Consider the following 23,812-nt stretch of genomic DNA (forward strand, 5'->3'; position numbering starts at 1 on the left):
TACTTTTTATAGCTCCACCTAATTGAAAGACATCTATTCTATAAATTTTTCTAGTAGTGGAACAAAGACAACTTAACTATAGAATACACATAGAAAAATAAAATAATTTCCCTTGTCACATAGAAACATAGAATTTGACGGCAGATAAGAACCACTTGGCCCATCTAGTCTGCCCCTTTTTTATCCTTTAGGTAATCTCAACCCTTCTTGAACCTTAATTCTTTGTAAGGATATTCATATGCCTATCCCAAGCATGTTTAAATTGCTCTACAGTCTTAGCCTCTACCACCTCTGATGGGAGGCTATTCCACTTGTCCACTACCCTTTCTGTGAAGTAAGTTTTCCTTAAATTTCCCCTAAACCTGCCTCCCTCCAGTTTCAGTGTATGTCCTCGAGTTCTAATACTTCTCTTCCTTTGAAGAATGTTTCCCTCCTGAACTTTGTTAAAACCCTTGGTATATTTGAAAGTTTATATCATGTCATGTTAAGATATTTTAGCCTTTGTCACATGCAAGAATAGCAGCAGCCTCTGTACTGCTTACACACTGGGACAGGACTCAAGAGGACTCCCTGTGTGTGTCTCTATTTTTAGACCCAAATGGATTAGTTGCATAACAGTTTACACAGGACTCAGACACCCAGGCGGGGAGGAGGAGAAGCGGAGATCCCTGTGTTACTTACAGCTCTCTCCACCCTCCTAACTCTACTCTGGTCAGAAAGCTCCTTCTGTAGCTCATGAAACATGATATTCCTGTGTCTCTGCCTGCACTGCATACTGTCCTGCTCCCATTCTGGCTCTCGCATTAAGAGGGAATGCTAGTGATATCAGTGTACTTTGGCCGAGGGGCCCTTGACAAAAGAGGGCCCGGGGTACAGTATGGCCAAGCAAACAAGTGGGTGCTTTTGTGCATAATGAAATGTGCTGATATTATGTACACGAAGCTGTTTGCCGTGTGCGTGTGTGTGCGTGTGTGTGTGTGTGCGTGCGTGTGTATGTGCAGTATGCAGTCACTTCTCCTGCAGTACAGGAATCAAATTACCTGATGTGTTGCCCTGGACGGAAACTGATGACGTCTCACAGAGTTCCACAGCAGACGATGATACAGTCCATCCTACCCTGCCAGGCACAAAACAATCAGTCACTAAATCCTGCGGGTCACAGGGTAATTAGCGCCTAGCTACCAAAATCCCCACAATGGTACAGAATGTCGCACACACATAACACGCACTCATCGCTCGCTGACAGCCAATGGCGTTCTTGGCTTTCATTTTTCTATTTTTTTTACTTAGTTTATTAATAAAACATATAAATAGATAAAGACATAGATAAAGTACCAGCCAATCTGCTCCTATCTGCCGTGTTACAGGCTGTGTTTGAAAAATGACAGTTAGGAGCTGGTTGGCTGGTAGTTTATCTTTCCCAACTTTATCTCTCTTCAAGGATTGATACAACTCCCCCAGAATGAGTCACCAAGTGGTATATAGGGCGGTTAGGTAATAAGTATGTGGCAAAACCACTATCCCAATTATTATGGGGGGGCTGACTGGTTTTCATATTGGGGCCCATTTATCATTGAATATTTGCGGCTTAATCCCTGAAAACACCGGGGGCTTAACCGCAAATATTTAGTACCCCACAAATGTCTGACAGGGGGGCCGCAGCTGATATCTTCCCATACCTGCTGCGATCCCTCCATTCCCGCCGGCAGCATAACCCCTGTAGATGTCTATAGGGGATGTGATGCTGCCGCATTTTCCAACTTCCGGAATGTGAACCATTCCTGATCTTGGCACCCGCAGCTACTGCTATCTAAAGATGGCGGTAGCCTGTTGTAGCCTATAGGCCACACATGTGTGGCCCCCACAGCACTCACTTATCACAGGGACGGGCCCCCGAAACTTGCAGCTGCTCAATGATACATGACGCCATAATACGCGATTCTACATTGCACATGCAATTCCTGATCAATAGACCCCATTATGAAGGGCACAATGCATGTCGGTATGTTAGAAATGAGGGCGCAGATATCATGGAGGTGTGGCTACTGTATGTAGTAAGTGAAGAGAGAAACATTTAACCAATCAGCTCTTTCATTTTTCAAACACCGCCTGTAACATGACAGTTGGGAGCTGATTGGTTGGCACTCTCTCTCTCCACTTGATCGCTCTTCCAAGTTTAGTACATCTCCGCTTTAAATTGCGGCATCTATTATTTAAAAGCAAGATTACAGCTCAAGCAAAACTGTGGGACAGATTTATCAAAGTTTGGAGAGCAGAGAGAAATAAAGTACCGGCCAACCAGCTTTTTCAAGCACCGCCTGTAACTTGGCTGTTAGGAGCTGATTGGCTGGTACTTTGATAAATCTGCCCCTATGTTTCCTACTCTGTGCAAATCTGTTTATTAGCGCTGACTCGCACAAATATAAAATGTAATACTGTGTATTAAAAACGTGCCTGGTGCAATTTGCGCTTACGTTTGCGCGGACACTGGACAAGATACCGTGTTACAGTCGACGCTTGTATTCAGGAGGGGGAAACGCTGAACCACAATCTATCAGCCGTCTTACATGTGCTCCTGAAACTTCTAAAACTTTTCCAGTCTAATTAAAAAAAGAAAAAAAATCTAAATTTGTACTGGTCTGATGAGGAACAAGCTCAATAACCCCCTTTGTTCTTACTAAACCCCCCTCCCCCCAACCAAATATAAATACAACATTCACTAAAATGATCATTATTATGCTGCAAACCAAACTTTTATTGATAATATTTTTACGGCCAATTGCGCTAATCTGTGATCGGAGGGAGATCTGACGCGGAATCGGCAAAATGCGACATGTTTAAAATCGCCGACTCGCTGATCTCATTTTTTGGTGGGAATCGGCGAATCGAGGATTTCCTCCCCGACCCAGGCATGGGCAGAAGGGGTAATTGCCGCAGTAGCTGCCTGATGTAGGGCCCCATAACCGGTATGTTGGCTATTAGGAAGCTATGATCTACCGGTATACCCCATGTGTCTACGGGGGTTATTCCGAGTTGATCGCTAGCTGAATTTGTTCGCAGCGCAAGCGATCAGGCTAAAAAAACTGCAGTTCTGCGCATGCGTATGCGGCGCAATGCGCACGTGCGACGTACGGGCACAACAAACTATGTCGTTTTGCACAGGGTCTAGCGATGCATTTCAGCCGCACTGCTTGCCGCAGTGTGATTGACATGAAGTGGGCGTTTCTGGGTGTCAACTGACCGTTTTTTAGGGAGTGCGCGGAAAAACGCAGGCGTGCCAGGAAAAACGCAGGCGTGGCTGGGCGAACGCTGGGCGGGTTCGTGACGTCAAATCCGGAACTGAACAGTCTGAAGTGATCGCAAGCGCTGAGCAGGTTTTGAGCTACTCTGAAACTACACAAAAATATTTTGCAGGCGCTCTGCGATACAACCATTCGCACTTCTGCATAGCGTTTGCACGGCTGCTAAAACTAGCTAGCGAGCGATCAACTCGGAATGACCCCCTATGTGTGTTCTTCTGGTGAGGTCAGATACACATCAAAGTGTCTTCTGTACTATTGTGAGCCCTTAATCCTCTACTATCACAGCGGAAGGAACCCTGTCACTCCCGCTCTTCTCCATTCATGGTGCTTCCGTGTTTTGCTTCGGCCACGTTTTCAAACAGCAGGAAAAAAAAAAAAAAAAACAAGTTGTGCCGGATCCACAGCAACATTTTCCTCTGCCAAGGGAAGCAGCTCAGGGGACAGCATTGCAGGGGTGCAATCCAACCCCTTCCTAGCCATTCAACCTAAACTTTAACTCTTGCCTTAACTGCTGTCCTAGCACCGGTGGCTCTCCAGCTGTTGGGGAACTACAAAGCTCAGCGTGCTCTACTGGCCTTTATATTTCTATAGCAGCTAGATGGGGCACAAGAGGCTTAAAGGGAACCTCAGTGTCAGGGATAGAAGTGGGTTTGAGAGTAAAAACAGTAAATAATTGGATTTCCACTGCCTCATTATAAGTTCCTTTTATTTCTAAGGGGCCTCAAGGGTTCTGCAGCGCCGTACAAGGGGGTAAAACTGACCAACAGGATACATGAGGCTGCAGAGAGGATATAAATACACATAAGACACAATAATGACAGAGCACATGTGCAGGAGACACCATACACTAAACTGCAACAATGTAACATACAACAAAGTATCTCCTTGTGTCTCTCACACACCTCCCACCAGGGACACGTCCCATAATTAAAGGACATGGGACCCCAGAAACTCTGCAGCCCCCCCTCCCCATTATGAAGTGGGAGGGGCCCCTGAACTTGAAGTTGGCTGGAAGGAGCAGCTCATGTGTCGTCTGATGCAACAGCCACATGGAGTTGCATCAAGACACCATTTGGAAGTCCCAGTTTCTGGCAGTCCCCCCTCCCCTCAGGGTCCTCCCCAGTCACTCCCCAACTCACCAGCACAGGCTCAGGGAAGGGGTGCTCCAGTCTGGGGGGGACTCCGCTGGCTGATCTGGCAGCCTTCAGTAATGCACAGGACAGAGGGTGAGCGCTGTCACCCTGCACACACACACACACACAGCAAGCAAAGAGGGCCCACCCTGCCCAATCACAGGGCCTGTGACACACAGAGAGCCGGGCCCTCCCCAAACCTTCCCCTCCCCTCCCAGCACAGCCTGTCCTGCTCTGGAAGCATTCACACACATTGCTAGTGTTACACTGTAAGCCTGGAAACCCTGCCAGGCGGGCAGCATGTGTGCCCTGCGTGCTGGGGCGCAGAGGAGAGGTGACACACTGCATGGCCGCTCCCAGCAGCTCAGGGCCTACATGCATGCACTTATAATGATCATGTACCGTCCTGGAGCTCTTTTCCATCAAAGCGTACTGCGTCGGTACTCAGGAGGTACAGGCGCCAGTACCCACAAGGTTTATAGAAGCTTGGATACTCTGGATAATTGCGCAGATGCTTATTTTATTCATTTCTGAAGTTATTTCACTGATTTCTTCCCGTTTCTGGAACTAGTTATAAGACAAGGTGGCAAAACTGCGTCCCCACGGACCCCTGGGTCCAGGGAGGGGTCGGGCGCTGCAGCCGCAATGAAAATCACAGCCAAAATGGCCACTGCGCAATGGTGGGCGCCATGTTTCCAGAAACCTGCACATGTGCGGTAGACTCCACGGAGGTTACTGCGCCGTGCAGAGAACCTGTCACGTCCAGGCTCCACTCTCTTTCGAAAAGTAGTGTGGAACTGCAAGTCTCAGCGTAACACTACCAAATCTCTGCGTCTCTCCAGACGTTTGTTCGTTTGCATTTTTAATTAGTATGAAATTCCGTAGATGACATTGGTCACCCAGCCGAGTTGACGACTGTTGCTCAGACCTTGTATGTTGGTCTTTTGAGCGCTGTCCTGAAATAGGTGGCTTTGATGCACTTTTAATGCTCTGTGATTGGTTAAAGAGACGAAAGATGCCCCCAGCCAAATGGCATTATGGGGGATTAGACCTGTCTCACCTATAGAAGAGCAGGTGTTCAAGGAGTGAGAGAGATAATCCTCCAGCGTGTGACGCACTCGTTGTGGTGGTTTCAGCAAATAGATAATAGATACTTGGTGCAAATCCCTATTCTGTAAATGATCAGTGCAGGACTTCTAATATTGGGCTTAATTCAGACCTGACCGTAGATGAGATAAATAATTTAGCACATCTACGATCAGGCACACGGACATGAGGGGGGACGCCCAGCACAGGGCTAGTCCACCCCGCATGTCAGCGGCGATGCTTTTATACTTTAGGAGTAGCTCCCTACCAGCGCAGCTCCTGCGCTCCGGCAGGGAGCTACTCGTCGCTGTGCTGGTCGCAGCGGCTGCGTGTGATGTCACACAGCCGCCGTGACCCGCCCCCCGCACGGTCCGAGCACGCCTGCGTTGCCTGGACCGCGCGCCCTAAACGGCAACCAAACGCCGCCCTCCCGCCCAGCGACCGCCTCTGCCTGTCAATCAGTCAGAGGCGATCGCAGGGCTGAGACAGCCGTCGGCTGTTTGGCATGCGGCGGCGCACTGCGGCGCCGGCGCATGTGCAGTTCAGACCTGATCGGCTGCTGTGCGAAAAACGCACAGCACCGATCAGGTCAGAATTAGGCCCAATGTGCCCTCAATACTGATATTACACATATTACAGGACAATATATTTGGCTCAGTAGAACTTCTTTCTCTTCTCCATTAGGTGTTTGAAAAGTCCTAAAAAGCAATAGATCTGTTGAATCCGGTTAGGCAATAATCCATGACACCCATAGTTTGGAGAGAGATAAAGCGGACAGAGATAAAGTACCAACCAATTAGCTTATAACTGCCATGTTACAGGCTGTGTTTGAATATGTCAGGAGCTGATTGGCTGGTACTTGCCTCCAAGCTTTGATAAATCTCCCCCAGAGCTCTGCCCAGTAATTGGATGCCTTGTGAAAATCAGGACATAAACTCCCACCACACAGGGTATTGTGTCTCATTGGATTTTCACAGCTGCCTGTGGAATTTATCCCCCTATGTAAAGATATATGTATAAGCGCCATGACCTCTCACCCTCTATATGGTCACAAGTCCCCTCGGAGACCTGTAATATTCCATACAATGCACAGTAAGGGACAGATTATTCCTGGCATCATTTGCAGGAGATAGTCATGGTACAAATCTCTATTATGTATCATAAGGCGAATGTTAACGCGAAAAGCAGCGCTATACATTCATTAAAGCGGCCACAAATGATAGCTGCATATACTGTAAGTGGGTGGTACAGTGCTGCATATACTGTAAGTAGGTGGTACAGTGCTGCATATACTGTAAGTAGGCGGTACAGTGCTGCATATACTGTAAGTAGGTGGTACAGCGCTGCATATAATGTAAGTAGGTGGTACAGCGCTGCATATAATGTAAGTAGGTGGTACAGTGCTGCATATACTGTAAGTAGGTGGTACAGTGCTGCATATACTGTAAGTAGGCGGTACAGTGCTGCATATACTGTAAGTAGGTGGTACAGCGCTGCATATAATGTAAGTGGGTGGTACAGTGCTGCATATACTGTAAGTAGGCGGTACAGTGCTGCATATACTGTAAGTAGGCGGTACAGCGCTGCATATAATGTAAGTAGGCGGTACAGTGCTGCATATAATGTAAGTAGGCGGTACAGTGCTGCATATACTGTAAGTGGGTGGTACAGTGCTGCATATACTGTAAGTAGGCGGTACAGTGCTGCATATACTGTAAGTAGGTGGTACAGTGCTGCATATACTGTAAGTAGGCGGTACAGTGCTGCATATACTGTAAGTAGGTGGTACAGTGCTGCATATACTGTAAGTAGGTGGTACAGTGCTGCATATACTGTAAGTGGGTGGTACAGTGCTGCATATACTGTAAGTAGGTGGTACAGTGCTGCATATACTGTAAGTGGGTGGTATAGTGCTGCATATACTGTAAGTAGGTGGTACAGTGCTGCATATACTGTAAGTAGGTGGTACAGTGCTGCATATACTGTAAGTGGGTGGTATAGTGCTGCATATATTGTAAGTAGGCGGTACAGTGCTGCATATACTGTAAGTGGGTGGTACAGTGCTGCATATAATGTAAGTAGGCGGTACAGCGCTGCATATACTGTAAGTGGGTGGTACAGCGCTGCATATACTGTAAGTAGGCGGTACAGTGCTGCATATACTGTAAGTAGGTGGTACAGTGCTGCATATAATGTAAGTGGGTGGTACAGTGCTGCATATAATGTAAGTAGGCGGTACAGTGCTGCATATACTGTAAGTGGGTGGTACGGTGCTGCATATACTGTAAGTAGGTGGTACAGTGCTGCATATATTGTAAGTAGGCGGTACAGTGCTGCATATATTGTAAGTGGGTGGTACAGTGCTGCATATACTGTAAGTGGGTGGTGGGTGGTACAGCGCTGCATATACTGTAAGTAGGTGGTACAGTGCTGCATATACTGTAATTAGGTGGTACAGCGCTGCATATACTGTAAGTGGGTGGTACAGTGCTGCATATACTGTAAGTAGGCGGTACAGCGCTGCATACACTGTAAGTAGGCGGTACAGTGCTGCATATACTGTAAGTAGGCGGTACAGTGCTGCATATACTGTAAGTGGGTGGTACAGTGCTGCATATAATGTAAGTAGGCGGTACAGCGCTGCATATACTGTAAGTGGGTGGTACAGCGCTGCATATACTGTAAGTAGGCGGTACAGTGCTGCATATACTGTAAGTAGGTGGTACAGTGCTGCATATATTGTAAGTGGGTGGTACAGTGCTGCATATAATGTAAGAAGGTGGTATAGTGCTGCATATACTGTAAGTGGGTGGTACGGTGCTGCATATACTGTAAGTAGGTGGTACAGTGCTGCATATATTGTAAGTAGGCGGTACAGTGCTGCATATATTGTAAGTGGGTGGTACAGCGCTGCATATACTGTAAGTAGGTGGTACAGTGCTGCATATACGTGCTGCATATATTGTAAGTAGGCGGTACAGTGCTGCATATATTGTAAGTGGGTGGTACAGCGCTGCATATACTGTAAGTAGGCGGTACAGTGCTGCATATATTGTAAGTGGGTGGTACAGCGCTGCATATACTGTAAGTAGGTGGTACAGTGCTGCATATACTGTAATTAGGTGGTACAGCGCTGCATATACTGTAAGTGGGTGGTACAGTGCTGCATATACTGTAAGTGGGTGGTACAGTGCTGCATATACTGTAAGTGGGTGGTACAGTGCTGCATACACTGTAAGTGGTATAGTGCTGCATATACTGTAAGTGGGTGGTACAGTGCTGCATATACTGTAAGTGGGTGGTACAGTGCTGCATATACTGTAAGTGGGTGGTACAGTGCTGCATATATTGTAAGTAGGCGGTACAGTGCTGCATATACTGTAAGTGGGCGGTACAGTGCTGCATATACTGTAAGTAGGCGGTACAGTGCTGCATATACTGTAAGTGGGTGGTATAGTGCTGCATATACTGTAAGTGGGTGGTACAGTGCTGCATATACTGTAAGTAGGCGGTACAGTGCTGCATAATACTTTAAGTAGGCGGTACAGTGCTGCATATAATGTAAGTAGGTGGTACAGCGCTGCATATACTGTAAGTAGGTGGTACAGTGTTGCATATACTGTAAGTGGGTGGTACAGTGCTGCATATACTGTAAGTGGGTGGTACAGTGCTGCATATATTGTAAGTGGGTGTTACAGTGCTGCATATACTGTTAGTGGGTGGTATAGTGCTGCATATACTGTAAGTAGGTGGTACAGTGCTGCATATATTGTAAGTGGGTGGTACAGTGCTGCATATACTGTAAGTAGGTGGTACAGTGCTGCATATACTGTAAGTGGGTGGTATAGTGCTGCATATACTGTAAGTAGGTGGTACAGTGCTGCATATACTGTAAGTAGGTGGTACAGTGCTGCATATACTGTAAGTGGGTGGTATAGTGCTGCATATATTGTAAGTAGGCGGTACAGTGCTGCATATACTGTAAGTGGGTGGTACAGTGCTGCATATATTGTAAGTGGGTGGTATAGTGCTGCATATACTGTAAGTAGGCGGTACAGCGCTGCATATATTGTAAGTGGGTGGTACAGTGCTGCATAATACTGTAAGTGGGTGGTACAGTGCTGCATATACTGTAAGTAGGCGGTACAGTGCTGCATATACTGTAAGTCGGTGGTACAGTGCTGCATATAATGTAAGTGGGTGGTACAGTGCTGCATATACTGTAAGTGGGTGGTACAGTGCTGCATATACTGTAAGTAGGTGGTACAGCGCTGCATATAATGTAAGTAGGCGGTACAGTGCTGCATATAATGTAAGTAGGCGGTACAGTGCTGCATATAATGTAAGTAGGCGGTACAGTGCTGCATATACTGTAAGTGGGTGGTACTGTGATGCATATACTGTAAGTAGGTGGTACAGTGCTGCATATACTGTAAGTGGGTGGTATAGTGCTGCATATATTGTAAGTGGGTGGTACAGTGCTGCATATAATGTAAGTAGGCGGTACAGTGCTGCATATATTGTAAGTGGGTGGTACAGTGCTGCATATACTGTAAGTGGGTGTGCATATAATGTAAGTAGGCGGTACAGTGCTGCATATATTGTAAGTGGGTGGTATAGTACTGCATATACTGTAAGTGGGTGGTACAGTGCTGCATATACTGTAAGTAGGCGGTACAGTGCTGCATATGTTGTAAGTGGGTGGTACAGTGCTGCATATAATGTAAGTGGGTGGTACAGTGCTGCATATAATGTAAGTGGGTGGTACAGTGCTGCATATACTGTAAGTAGGCGGTACAGTGCTGCATATACTGTAAGTGGGTGGTACAGTGCTGCATATAATGTAAGTAGGCGGTACAGTGCTGCATATACTGTAAGTGGGTGGTACAGTGCTGCATATACTGTAAGTAGGTGGTACAGTGCTGCATAATACTGTAAGTGGGTGGTACAGTGCTGAATATACTGTAAGTGGGTGGTACAGTGCTGCATATACTGTAAGTAGGTGGTACAGTGCTGCATAATACTGTAAGTGGGTGGTACAGTGCTGAATATACTGTAAGTGAGTGGTATAGTGCTGCATATATTGTAAGTGGGTGGTACAATGCTGCATATACTGTAAGTAGGCGGTACAGTGCTGCATATACTGTAAGTAGGCGGTACAGTGCTGCATATATTGTAAGTGGGTGGTACAGTGCTGCATATAATGTAAGTAGGCGGTACAGTGCTGCATATATTGTAAGTGGGTGGTATAGTACTGCATATAATGTAAGTGGGTGGTACAGTGCTGCATATACTGTAAGTAGGCGGTACAGTGCTGCATATGTTGTAAGTGGGTGGTACAGTGCTGCATATGTTGTAAGTGGGTGGTACAGTGCTGCATATAATGTAAGTAGGCGGTACAGTGCTGCATATATTGTAAGTGGGTGGTACAGTGCTGCATATAATGTAAGTGGGTGGTACAGTGCTGCATATACTGTAAGTGGGTGGTATAGTGCTGCATATACTGTAAGTGGGTGGTATAGTGCTGCATATACTGTAAGTAGGTGGTACAGTGCTGCATATATTGTAAGTAGGCGGTACAGTGCTGCATATACTGTAAGTAGGCGGTACAGTGCTGCATATACTGTAAGTGGGTGGTACAGTGCTGCATATATTGTAAGTAGGTGGTACAGTGCTGCATATACTGTAAGTGGGTGGTACAGTGCTGCATATACTGTAAGTAGGTGGTACAGTGCTGCATATACTGTAAGTGGGTGGTACAGTGCTGCATATACTGTAAGTGGGTGGTATAGTGCTGCATATACTGTAAGTAGGTGGTACAGTGCTGCATATATTGTAAGTAGGTGGTACAGTGCTGCATATACTGTAAGTGGGTGGTACAGTGCTGCATATAATGTAAGTAGGTGGTACAGCGCTGCATATAATGTAAGTAGGTGGTACAGCGCTGCAGATACTGTAAGTAGGTGGTACAGCGCTGCATATACTGTAAGTAGGCGGTACAGTGCTGCATATACTGTAAGTGGGTGGTACAGTGCTGCATATATTGTAAGTAGGTGGTACAGTGCTGCATATACTGTAAGTGGGTGGTACAGTGCTGCATATACTGTAAGTAGGCGGTACAGTGCTGCATATACTGTAAGTAGGTGGTACAGTGCTGCATATACTGTAAGTGGGTGGTACAGTGCTGCATATACTGTAAGTGGGTGGTATAGTGCTGCATATACTGTAAGTAGGTGGTACAGTGCTGCATATATTGTAAGTAGGTGGTACAGTGCTGCATATACTGTAAGTGGGTGGTACAGTGCTGCATATACTGTAAGTAGGCGGTACAGTGCTGCATATACTGTAAGTAGGTGGTACAGTGCTGCATATACTGTAAGTGGGTGGTACAGTGCTGCATATATTGTAAGTGGGTGGTACAGTGCTGCATATACTGTAAGTAGGCGGTACAGTGCTGCATATACTCTAAGTGGGTGGTACAGTGCTGCATATACTGTAAGTGGGTGGCACAGTGCTGCATATACTGTAAGTGGGTAGTACAGTGCTGCATATATTGTAAGTAGGCGGTACAGTGCTGCATATACTGTAAGTAGGCGGTACAGTGCTGCATATACTGTAAGTAGGCGGTACAGTGCTGCATATACTGTAAGTGGGTGGTATAGTGCTGCATATACTGTAAGTAGGTGGTACAGTGCTGCATATACTGTAAGTAGGTGGTACAGTGCTGCATATACTGTAAGTAGGTGGTACAGTGCTGCATATATTGTAAGTGGGTGGTATAGTGCTGCATATATTGTAAGTAGGCGGTACAGTGCTGCATATACTGTAAGTGGGTGGTACAGCGCTGCATATACTGTAAGTAGGCGGTACAGTGCTGCATATACTATAAGTAGGCGGTACAGCGCTGCATATACTGTAAGTAGGCGGTACAGCGCTGCATATACTGTAAGTAGGCGGTACAGTGCTGCATATACTGTAAGTAGGCGGTACAGTGCTGCATATACTGTAAGTGGGTGGTACAGTGCTGCATATACTGTAAGTAGACGGTACAGCGCTGCATATACTGTAAGTGGGTGGTACAGTGCTGCATATACTGTAAGTAGGCGGTACAGCGCTGCATATACTGTAAGTAGGCGGTACAGCGCTGCATATACTGTAAGTAGGCGGTACAGTGCTGCATATACTGTAAGTAGGCGGTACAGTGCTGCATATACTGTAAGTGGGTGGTACAGTGCTGCATATACTGTAAGTGGGTGGTACAGAGCTGCATATACTTTAAGTAGGCGGTACAGTGCTGCATATACTGTAAGTGGGTGGTACAGAGCTGCATATACTTTAAGTAGGCGGTACAGTGCTGCATATACTGTAAGTGGGTGGTACAGTGCTGCATATACTGTAAGTAGGCAGTACAGCGCTGCATCTACAGGGTAAATACACATAGTTACATCAGCAGAGGACACTGGAATAAGGATCAGGTGGCAGAAGACTGCTGGATGTGGTGCAGTTGAAGATTATTAAAGTAAGACAAAGGATAAGCACATGAGGGAAGAGGGCCCTGCTCGTGAGAGCTTACTGGTATATTCATCATTTGCAGACTCCACGCAGACCAGCCTGCAGGGATATACAGAACATTTTCCTTTTTGGACCTAGGAAGTTCAGCTCCATCCTATTCCCCACTTGCAGCACATAGATGAGACAGGACTGTTCCGATGTGTGGCTGAGAGTTCCGGAGCAGGATTTATACTGGGAGTAATGGCACATTCTGGTTTCCTGGGGTGCAGTGTCGCAGTTACACTGCAGTCACTGCTCTGTCTGCCACCGTTGTGTGCGCTGAGCCAGCAGTGAGGAGATGAAGCCTCCGTGATGTCAATTTATTAATTAGCGAAAGAATCAGCGTAGACAAATTATCTGTATTCATATAAAAATATATAACCTCTGTAAATAAACATCAATGATATAGTAAATCTACACATTAATCTTAATGGACTGATATAAATATATATGAGGCTTGCAATATCAAGTTGAGGAATCAGCCTTGTGGAACTACAAGTCCCAGGATGAATAGGCGATGCACTGTGTAAATAAAGTTATTTATGCCAAGTTTCCCCAAGCGTCCAGCTGTGTCACAGCTACTAAGAGGCGGATGTCCCCGTGCCGGGCCAAATAATTCTCTTTGACAAAGCCCTGAGAGGGTGAAACGTGTCGGAGGTTGCTTCCAGACTTACCTACTAACCTGCTTTATGAGGTCTTGCACTGGCCGCCACTAATACGGCTATTGGGAAAGGCGAGCTGCACTTTTATGCAAGGCGCCATTGTGGGACATGAGGCAGCTTACTTCCCCAATACCAGTGCACACATTGGGGGTAATTCAGACCTGATCGCTCGCTAGCGTTTTTTGCAGCACTGCAATCAGGTCTAAACTGCGCATGCGTATGCACCGCAATGTGCAGGCGCGTCGCACAGGTACAAAGCGGATCGCCGCTCAGCGATGGGTTTGTGCGAAGAATCCATTCGCACGGACGATCGCAAGGAGATTGACAGGAAGAAGCCGTTTGTGGGTGGCAACTAACCGTTTTCTGGGAGTGGTTGGAAAAACGCAGGTGTGCGCAAGCATTGTCTGTCGTCAATTCCGGTCCTGGACAGGCTGATGTGATCGCAGCGGCTGAGTAAGTCCTGGGCTGCGCAGAGACTGCACAAGATCTGTTTGTACAGCTCTGCTACACATGCGATCGCACACTTGCAAAGCGAAAATACCCTCCCCTATAGGCGGCGACTATCTGTTGGCAGCAGTGCAAAAATCGCCTGCTAGCGATCAGGTCTGAATTAGGCCCACTGAGCAATCAGCTGAGAAACGAGTGTGAAACGAGCCACCTCCAACAGACGGATTTCAGAAAGGTGACCCCTCACCCGTGCAGTCCTGTAAGGACCAGAGGATGGGTCTGTTTCGTAATAGAGATTATAAAAACCCAGCGGTGAGTTGTCGGAGGACGGACGTTCCGTCTGCACACTCTCCCCGCTGCCATTTCATTCTCACGCAGTACACACTTTGCCTGGCGCAGGGGCATCCGCTTCTCAGTCGCCCTGATACAGCTGGTCGCTTGGGAGAACTTGGCATAAATACCTTTATTGGCACACAGATCCAGTGCATCACCTATCCATCCTGGGACTTGTAGTTCCACAAGGCTGATTCAACTTGATATTGCAAGCCTCATATGTATTTATATCAATCCATTAAGATTAATGTGACGTTTTACTATATAATTGATGCTTTTTTACAGAGGTTATATATATATATATATATATATATTATATACGAATACAGATAATATTGTATATGCTGATTCTTTATAGCTAATAAATGAATTCTATTTATTCATTAATGATTCATTTATTTATTTCATTATTTACTTAATAAATAGTCTTGGCTTACCTTACACACACACACACACACACACACACACACACACACACACACACACACACACACACACACACAATATTTTGGTAGAATTGTGTCACCGATTCAACATTTAGGAACTTGCGACTTATGAGTTATAATCTACAATGATTCAGATTTATTATAAACCACATATTGGGGGGTTTGTATTTCCTTTAATAGCGCAGAGGAATTTTTTTTTGGTTCTTTTTGTATAGAATATTGGTGGTGCTGTATCTAGCCATCTACACCCCCTTCTCCCACCGGGAGCCGGTTTCTAGGTCGACAGTAACTAGGTCGACACTATCTAGGTTGACCTCTATTGGTTGACAGTAACTAGGTCGACAGGGTTTCTAGGTCAACAGGGTCTCTAGGTCGACATGTTCTAGGTCGACAGGTCAAAATGTCGGCATGAGTTTTTCACAAATTTTTTTCTTTTTTTTGGACTTTTTCATACTTAACGATCCACGTGGACTACAATTGGCACCTTGCCCGAAGCATGATGAGCGAAGAGAGCCATGCGAGGAGACACGGTGCACTAATTGGGGTTCCCGGTCACTCTACGAAGAAAACGACACCAAAAAAAAATAAAAAACTCATGTTGACCGTTTGACCTGTCGACCTAGTTACTATCTACCTTCCATACCACACCCCTCCACCACAGTAATGCACAGTGAGACTCTATGGGGGCCCGGGCATGGTCTTGTTTTGAGGCAGAGCCCGTCAGTGCACACTGGGCCTTAGGCTGTATCCCAGGTTGCCCAATGGATAATCTGGCCGTGTCTGTGACTGTGTGATAAGACTTATCTGTGCTGAGTGTGACAGTTGTGGGTCTCTCCCACTGAACTGCCCAGAGTGTAGGACGCAAAACGTGCGCCATAGATGTCTGTCAGGACAGTATACGTGTATGGAAACAAACCGTCCCAGTCCAGAATTTACAGTGGTAGTATACAGAGCCCAGTGACTACCTCAGTGAGGGCTCAGCGCAGCACATATAGATATACAGCCTCTGTCCTTACACACTGTGACCTCAGTCTGGGCTCAGCGCAGCACATATAGATATACAGCCTCTGTCCTTACACACTGTGACCTCAGTCTGGGCTCAGCGCAGCACATATAGATATACAGCCTCTGTCCTTACACACTGTGACCTCAGTCTGGGCTCAGCGCAGCACATATAGATATACAGCCTCTGTCCTTACACACTGTGACCTCAGTCTGGGCTCAGCGCAGCACATATAGATATACAGCCTCTGTCCTTACACACTGTGACCTCAGTCAGGGCTCAGCGCAGCACATATAGATATACAGCCTCTGTCCTTACACACTGTGACCTCAGTTATTTACATTAAAACTGATTAAATGCAGATAATTATTTTTGAATCCCAATGGTGCAGGTTCCAAATAACAGACATGACTGGCATAGTGATAGGGGTAGAAGGAAACTGGGTTTTGGGGTCGGCTACAACCGACCCTATGTGCTATTCCAGCAACTGACTGGTTCCCCATATATTTCCATACAGCCCTGGGGGGTGGAATAACACAAGAGACGTGGTACTAGGAGGGAATAATACAAGTATTGAGGCATGAGGTGAATAGGACAGGAGACGAGGCATGAGGATGGAATAACACGAGATGAGGCATGAGAGGAGGAATAATACAGGAGACGAGGCATGAGGGGGAATAGGACAGGACACGAGGCATGAGGGTGGACTAATACAGGGACGAGGCGAGGCATGAGGGGGATAGGACAGGAGACGAGGCATGAGGGTGGAATAACACAAGAGATGAGGCATGAGAGGAGGAATAATACAGGAGATGAGGCATGAGGGGGATAGGATAGGAGACGAGGCATGAGGGTGGAATAACACAAGAGATGAGGCATGAGAGGAGGAATAATACAGGGCCGAGGCATGAGGGTGGAATAACACAAGAGATGAGGCATGAGAGGAGGAATAATACAGGGCCGAGGCATGAGGGGAATAGGACAGGAGATGAGGCATGAGGGTGGAATAACACAAGAGATGAGGCATGAGAGGAGGAATAATACAGGGCAGAGGCATGAGGGGAATAGGACAGGAGATGAGGCATGAGGGTAGAATAACACAAGAGATGAGGCATGACAGGAGGAATAATACAGGAGATGAGGCATGAGGGGGATAGGATAGGAGACGAGGCATGAGGGTGGAATAACACAAGAGATGAGGCATGAGAGGAGGAATAATACAGGAGACGAGGCATGAAGGGAATAGGACAGGAGACGAGGCATGAGGGTGGAATAACACAAGAGATGAGGCATGAGAGGAGGAATAATACAGGGCCGAGGCATGAGGGGAATAGGACAGGAGACGAGGCATGAGGGGGGAATAACACAAGAGATGAAGCATGAGAGGAGGAATAATACAGGAGATGAGGCATGAGGGGGATAGGATAGGAGACGAGGCATGAGGGTGGAATAACACAAGAGATGAGGCATGAGAGGAGGAATAATACAGGGCCGAGGCATGAGGGTGGAATAACACAAGAGATGAGGCATGAGAGGAGGAATAATACAGGGCCGAGGCATGAGGGGAATAGGACAGGAGATGAGGCATGAGGGTGGAATAACACAAGAGATGAGGCATGAGAGGAGGAATAATACAGGGCAGAGGCATGAGGGGAATAGGACAGGAGATGAGGCATGAGGGTAGAATAACACAAGAGATGAGGCATGACAGGAGGAATAATACAGGAGATGAGGCATGAGGGGGATAGGATAGGAGACGAGGCATGAGGGTGGAATAACACAAGAGATGAGGCATGAGAGGAGGAATAATACAGGAGACGAGGCATGAAGGGAATAGGACAGGAGACGAGGCATGAGGGTGGAATAACACAAGAGATGAGGCATGAGAGGAGGAATAATACAGGGCCGAGGCATGAGGGGAATAGGACAGGAGACGAGGCATGAGGGGGGAATAACACAAGAGATGAGGCATGAGAGGAGGAATAATACAGGAGACGAGGCATGAGGGGAATAGGGCAGGAGACGAGGCATGAGGGTGGAATAACACAAGAGATGAGGCATGAGAGGAGGAATAATACAGGGCCGAGGCATGAGGGGAATAGGACAGGAGACGAGGCATGAAGGGGGAATAACACAAGAGATGAGGCATGAGAGGAGGAATAATACAGGGCCGAGGCATGAGGGGAATAGGACAGGACACGAGGCATGAGGGTGGAATAATACAAGAGATGAGGCATGAGAGGAGGAATAATACAGGAGACGAGGCATGAGGATGAATGGGACAGGAGACGAGGCATGAGGGTGGAATAACACAAGAGATGAGGCATGAGAGGAGGAATAATACAGGGACGAGGCATGAGGGGAAATAGGACAGGAGACGAGGCATGAGGGTGGACTAACACAAGAGATGAGGCATGAGAGGAGGAATAATACAGGGACGAGGCATGAGGATGAATGGGACAGGAGGCGAGGCATGAGGGTGAAATAACACAAGAGATGAGGCATGAGAGGAGGAATAATACAGGGACGAGGCATGAGGATGAATAGGACAGGAGACGAGGCATGAGGGTGAAATAACACAAGAGATGAGGCATGAGAGGAGGAATAATACAGGGACGAGGCATGAGGGGAATAGGACAAGAGACGAGGCATGAGGGTGGAATAACACAAGAGATGAGGCATGAGAGGAGTAATAATACAGAAGACGGGGCATGAGGGGAATAGGACAAGAGACGAGGTATGAGGATGGAATAACACAAGAAATGAGGCATGAGAGGAGTAATAATACAGGAGATGAGGCATGAGGGGAATAGGACAAAAGATGAGGCATGAGAGGAGGAATAATACAGGGACGAGGCATGAGGGGAATAGGACAGGAGATGAGGCATGAGTGTGGAAGTTATTCTCATCTCTTGTGATATTCCCCCCTCATACCTCGTCTCCTGTCCTATTCCCCTCATGCCTCATCTCATATGTTATGCAACCCTCATACGAGGTCAGTATGATATACTGGCGGCCACGATGCCAGCCGTCAGTATACCGACCATGATATCCCGGCCGCCAGTATGCGGCCGGGATATCCCCTTGCGGGCTTGGTGTCTTGCTGCGCTCGCCTCAGGTTCTCTTCCCGCTCTGTGGGTGTCGCGCACTGTGTGTAGAGGGGTTATCAGTGCTGGGGGGACCAGCCTAGGACCTGCCTCTCTAGCTATGTTCCTGGTACTGTAGGTGACACACATCCACCGCACAGTCCATCACAGGTCACTATACAGGAATATAGTCAGGTCTTGTTCACATTCGGGGCGGGTTCTATGGGAGTCATGTGATTAGCGGCAGGAGTATGTGGTACTACAAGGGATAGACTGTAGTAGGGGCCTTCTTCCACACGATCCCATCTAGTGTTCTCTGACATCATGCCTGAGTATAAGGGAGCCAGTATGTGAGGACATTGCCTAGTCCAGGCCTCCGCAGCCTGCGTCTCCAGTTGCTATGACGCTGGCAGCCCCAGCACCACTGACCAGCCTCCAGCAGCTGGATCAACCCCGGTTGTCTACTTCTATTATAACCTCCTTGTGAACTTGCACGCTGTTAAGAATACTACAACTAGCACAGAGCCATAGTCAAATAACCCCGGGCTGTTGTCACTCTCTGTGCGGGCGGCACTTGGAGATCATATGATCTCCAAGCACTGCCCCTGCCGCATCACCGCTGACGTCACCAACCCGACATATTGCAGTCAGCGTTGGCAGGGAGCCTGAGGCGGGTCACAGACTGAGAGCTCCCGTGTCAGGCTCCCGTGTGCGACCCGCCTCAGGCAGTCTGAAGGGGGTATAACTTTGCACCTTAGTAAAACAATGTTGCACTGCAGGTGGGGCAGATGTAAAATGTGGAGATAGTTAGATATGGGGGTGGGGTGTGTCTAAACTAACATCTAAATTGCAGTGTAAAAATAAAGCTGCCCGGTATTGGTGGGCTACATGCAAAAGCTGCCAGTATTATTTACCCTGCATGCAAACATTTATGTTCTACTCGCACCTCAGAATCAGTCCACTTGTTCTTTCACTTGCACTCGGATTTGTTACTCTCTTTGCGGCGGTGGAGCTATATCTGCATTAGGGGGGTCATTCCGAGTTGATAGCTCGCTAGCAGTTTTTAGCAGCCGTGCAAACGCTATGCCGCCTCCCACTGGGAGTGTATTTTAGCTTAGCAGAAGTGCGAACGAAAGGATAGCAGAGCGGCTACAAAAAAATTATGTGCAGTTTCAGAGTAGCTCCAGACCTACTCAGCGCTTGCGATGACTTCAGACTGTTCAGTTCCTGTTTTGACGTCACAAACACGCCCTGCGTTCGCCCAGCCACGCCTGCGTTTTTCCTGACACGCCTGCGTTTTTTCGAACATTCCCTGAAAACGGTCAGTTGACACCCAGAAACGCCCACTTCATGTCAATCACTCTGCGGCCAGCAGTGCGACTGAAAAGCGTCACTAGACCTTGTGTAAAACTACATCGGCCGTTGTGAAAGTAAGACGCGCGTGCGCATTGCGCCGCATACGCATGCACAGAAGTGCCGATTTTTTGCTTCATCACTGCGTAGCGAACATTTTCAGCTAGCGATCAACTTGGAATGACCCCCTAGGTCTTTTAGAAACTATGGGCCTAATTCAGCATGGATTGTAGATGTGAGGAAAATCGCTGCCACCGCGATGCCCCCTCCCACCAATCAGGCCCTCTCAATCAGGCAGAGGCGTTCACAGATGGGAGATGCCGTCGCCTCTCCCAGTGTGGGAACGCGCAGTGCGGCTTCTGCGTGTGTGCACACTTTACAGGGCATCCTGTTCCATGCTGAATCAGGCCCTCTGGACTGCTGGAATGCCAACATTAAAAGCTACTTCTTACACCGTTATATTACACCAGGAGCAGATGCGTCCTTCTCTCGCTCCTGCGATATCATCGCGCCAATGTGGTGTATATAGTTCCCGTTGCTGTATATGTGTTCTGGTGGAAGGTCACAGCGGATCTTATTTTGTGTTCAGGCGCACTTTACGGCAGCCCGAACTGACTCGCGCTTGCTGCCCCATAGGGTAGCGAGCAATTTTGTGCGAATTCAGGCACAATCCAGGCTGTGAAGGGTGCAAGGTTGGGTGCCTTTTACGGCGTTCAAACACCGCGGCAACGGCACTTCATACCCATCGCAGCTAATTGGATTGACCCCAATGAGTAACCCCTAACAAACCCCAAAGGGGGGATTAAAGTGCTGTTGTTTGTTTATGTGCTCCCATAGAAGATGGGTCAACGGGTTGTGTTGGTCTGAAGGGGTAAAGGGATGGCAGACGTGGGGTTAAGTGGTTCTGGGCAAGATCTTGTTCAGGAAAGGGTTATTTGATGTTTTCCATGGGAGTTAGAAGATACTGGTCAAAATTTTACCTGGGAAAGGGTTAATGCGTCATAGGTACTATGCAATGCAACAAAGAGTTAAGTAAGTTTCCCAGTAATGGCCGCCATGATAGAAGGGATGAGTTCATTAGGCAGTGATCGGCATCAGTGCACCAGGGCAGGAAAAGGGTTAATGGATGCTGGGCAAAGGTGATTCCCTGACAGGCTTCATGTTAGGACAGGGGTTAAGTAACTGAATTGAATGAGGTCTTTTTTAATGAATCCTTTGGGTCCTTCATTCCCTGAAATACACAGATATTAATAGAGCGGAGCCAGAGAAAGGTCAGAGCATAATATTCACCCCGTGTGTCGCGCTATAAAATAATGGGATAATACTGAGCGTTATTTTAGGCCGGGCAGATGAACACGGAGTGTGTGTGTGTGTGTGTGTGTGTGTGTGTGTGTGTGTGTGTGTGTGTGTGTGTGTGTGTGTCTTACACTCAGCTGTGCTCTCATCTGTAAACGTGCAAACACTGGGAGAGGATTTCAGCTTCCAGGTAACTACCAGGAGCCATCCATACACTGATAACACACAGCGACTGTACACTGATAATATGCAGCGACTGATAACACACAGTGACTGTACACTGATAGCGCAAAGCGACTGTACACTGATGGCACACATCGACTGTATACTGATAATAATACACAGCGACTGTACACTGATAACACAGCGAGTGTACACTGATAGCACACAGCGACTGTACACTGATAACACACAGCGAGTGTCCACTGATAGCACACAGCGACTGTACACTGATAACACACAGCGAGTGTACACTGATAATATGCAGCGACTGATAACACACAGTGACTGTACACTGATAGCGCAAAGCGACTGTACACTGATGGCACACATCGACTGTATACTGATAATAATACACAGCGACTGTACACTGATAACACAGCGAGTGTACACTGATAGCACACAGCGACTGTACACTGATAACACACAGCGAGTGTCCACTGATAGCACACAGCGACTGTACACTGATAACACACAGCGAGTGTACACTGATAGCGCACAGCGACTGTACACTGATAATATGCAGCGACTGTATACTGATAACACACAGCGAGTGTACACTGATAGCGCAAAGCGACTGTACACTGATAATATGCAGCGACTGATAACACACAGCGACTGTACACTGATAATATGCAGCGACTGTATACTGATAACACACAGCGAGTGTACACTGATAGCGCAAAGCGACTGTACACTGATAATATGCAGCGACTGATAACACACAGTGACTGTACACTGATAATATGCAGCGACTGATAACACACAGCGACTGTACACTGATAATAACACACAGTGACTGTACACTGATAATAACACACAGTGACTGTACACTGATAATATGCAGCGACTGATAACACACAGCGACTGTACACTGATAATATGCAGCGACTGATAACACACAGCGACTGTACACTGATAATATGCAGCGACTGATAACACACAGCGACTGTACACTGATAATAACACACAGTGACTGTACACTGATAATATGCAGCGACTGATAACACACAGCGACTGTACACTGATAATATGCAGCGACTGATAACACACAGCGACTGTACACTGATAATAACACACAGTGACTGTACACTGATAATATGCAGCGACTGATAACACACAGCGACTGTACACTGATAATATGCAGCGACTGATAACACACAGCGACTGTACACTGATAATATGCAGCGACTGATAACACACAGTGACTGTACACTGATAATAACACACAGTGACTGTACACTGATAATAACACACAGTGACTGTACACTGATAATATGCAGCGACTGATAACACACAGCGACTGTACACTGATAACACACAGTGACTGTACACTGATAATAACACACAGTGACTGTACACTGATAATAACACACAGTGACTGTACACTGATAATATGCAGCGACTGATAACACACAGCGACTGTACACTGATAATATGCAGCGACTGATAACACACAGTGACTGTACACTGATAATAACACACAGTGACTGTACACTGATAATATGCAGCGACTGATAACACACAGCGACTGTACACTGATAGCGCACAGCGACTGTACACTGATAACACACAGCGACTACACTAATAGCGCACAGTGGCCCTCATTCCGAGATGTTCGCTCGCTAGCTGCTTTTAGCAGCATTGCACACGCTAAGCCGCCGCCTACTGGGAGTGAATCTTAGCTTATCAAAATTGCGAATGAAAGATTCGCAATATTGCGAAAAGTCTTCTCTGTGCAGTTTCTGAGTAGCTCGAGACTTACTCTACCAGTGCGATCAGTTCAGTGCTTGTCGTTCCTGGTTTGACGTCACAAACACACCCAGCGTTCGCCCAGACACTCCCCCGTTTCTCCAGCCACTCCCGCGTTTTTCCCAGAAACGGCAGCGTTTTTT

General features: G+C 47.2%; 1 protein-coding gene across 10 annotated transcripts in view; it reads right to left on the reverse strand.

The window, feature by feature from the left end:
- Nucleotides 1–4,598, reverse strand: part of SLC38A5 (solute carrier family 38 member 5) — a 34,773-nt gene extending 30,175 nt beyond the window's left edge. For 2 of the 10 annotated variants that reach the window (XM_063936025.1, XM_063936031.1), the window contains exons 1-3: nucleotides 4,442–4,598; nucleotides 2,475–2,600; nucleotides 1,041–1,112 (exon numbers count right to left, since the gene is read on the reverse strand). The gene's annotated coding sequence lies outside the window, so the exon portion shown is untranslated. Of the gene's footprint in view, nucleotides 1–1,040; nucleotides 1,118–2,454; nucleotides 2,601–4,441 lie in introns of all 10 variants that reach the window. The other 8 variants (XM_063936024.1, XM_063936029.1, XM_063936027.1 and 5 more) reach the window with 6 other exon arrangements.
- Between the last annotated feature and the right edge of the window lie 19,214 nt (nucleotides 4,599–23,812).

The sequence above is a fragment of the Pseudophryne corroboree genome, chromosome 8, assembly GCF_028390025.1.
Source record: "Pseudophryne corroboree isolate aPseCor3 chromosome 8, aPseCor3.hap2, whole genome shotgun sequence".
Taxonomy (NCBI): Eukaryota; Metazoa; Chordata; class Amphibia; order Anura; family Myobatrachidae; genus Pseudophryne; species Pseudophryne corroboree.